The 1,416-nt window shown below is 34.8% G+C and overlaps 1 non-coding gene across 1 annotated transcript; it reads right to left on the bottom strand.

Moving 5' to 3' along the window:
* Positions 1-943: 943 nt before the first annotated feature.
* Positions 944-1,050, bottom strand: LOC119471027. The gene has a single exon (XR_005200016.1). It is a non-coding gene; the product is annotated as a U6 spliceosomal RNA (small nuclear RNA).
* Between the last annotated feature and the right edge of the window lie 366 nt (positions 1,051-1,416).

The raw sequence follows: 1,416 nt of genomic DNA, 5'->3' as shown, positions 1-1,416 counted from the left end.
TATTGTAAATTAATTGATTTCTAAAACATCTAGTTGAATAATTGAAATACAACCTGAAAAAAAATGAGAGTATAAATTAAGGATAATAAATACTTAGAAGGTAATTTTTCTTTTTCTTTTCAGCCATTCAAGTTTTATTATGAAATTGCAGCAATTCAGTCAGATCTTCAGGTTCCATTTCTAATTCTAGTTTTCTTTTTTAAAAACATATATTAATATTTATTTTATTTTATTTTATTTTAAGTTCTGGAATACATGTGCTGAATGTGCAGGTTTGTTACATAGGTATATATTTGACATTGTGGTTTGCTGCAGGTATCAATGTGTCAGCTAGGTTTTAAGCCTTGAATGCATTAAGTATTTGTCCTAATGCTCTACGTCCCCTTGTTCCCTACTTCCTGATAGGCCCTGGTGTGTGATTTTCCCCTCACTGTGTCCATGTGCTCTCATTGTTCAACTCCAACTTATGGGTGAGAACATACACTGTTGGGTTTACTGTTCCTGTGTTTGTTTGCTGAGAATGATGGCTTCAAGCTTAATCCATGTCCCTGCAAAGGACATGAACTCATTCTTTCTGATGGCTGCATAGTATTCCATGGTGTATATGTGCCACATTTTCTTTATCCAGTCTATCATTGATAGACATTTGGGTTGGTTCCTAGTCTTTGCTATGTAAACAGTGCTGCAATAAACATATGAGTGCATGTGTCTTTATAGTAGGAGGGTTTATAATTCTTTGACTATATGCCCAGTAATGGGATTGCTAGGTCAAATGGTACTTCAGGTTCTAAATCCTTGAGGAATTGCCACACTGTCTTCCACAATGGTTGAACTAATTTACTCACCCAGTAACAGTGTAAAAGCGGTCCTATTTATTTCTACACATTCTTGCCAAGCTCTGTTGTTTCAAGACATTTTAATGATGACCATTCTTTTTTTTTTTTTTAATATGGAACGCTTCATGAATTTGCATGTCATCCTTGCGCAGGGGCCATGCTAATCTTCTCTGTATCGTTCCAATTTTAGTATATGTGCTGCCGAAGCGAGCACAATGATCACAATTATAACTGGCATGAGACAGTATCTCATTGTGGTTTTAATTTGCATTTCTCTAATGACCAGTGATGATGAGCTTATCTTCATATGTTTGTTGGCTGCATAAATGTTTTCTTTTGAGAAGTGTCTGTTCATATATTCCACCCACTTTTTGATGGGGTTGTCTGTTTTTTATTCAAAATTTGGTTAAGTTTCGTGTGGATTCTGGATATTAGAGCTTTGTTAGATAGATAGATTGCAAAAGTTTTCACCCATTCTGTAAATTGCCTTTTCACTCTGATGATAGTTTCTTTTGCTAAGCAGAAGCTCTATGATTTAGTTAGATCCCACTTGTCAGTTTTGACTTTTATTTCTATTACT

The sequence above is a fragment of the Cebus imitator genome, unplaced genomic scaffold (genome assembly GCF_001604975.1).
Source record: "Cebus imitator isolate Cc_AM_T3 unplaced genomic scaffold, Cebus_imitator-1.0 Scaffold47, whole genome shotgun sequence".
Taxonomy (NCBI): domain Eukaryota; kingdom Metazoa; phylum Chordata; class Mammalia; order Primates; family Cebidae; genus Cebus; species Cebus imitator.
This window is presented reverse-complemented; position numbering and strand designations above follow the sequence as displayed.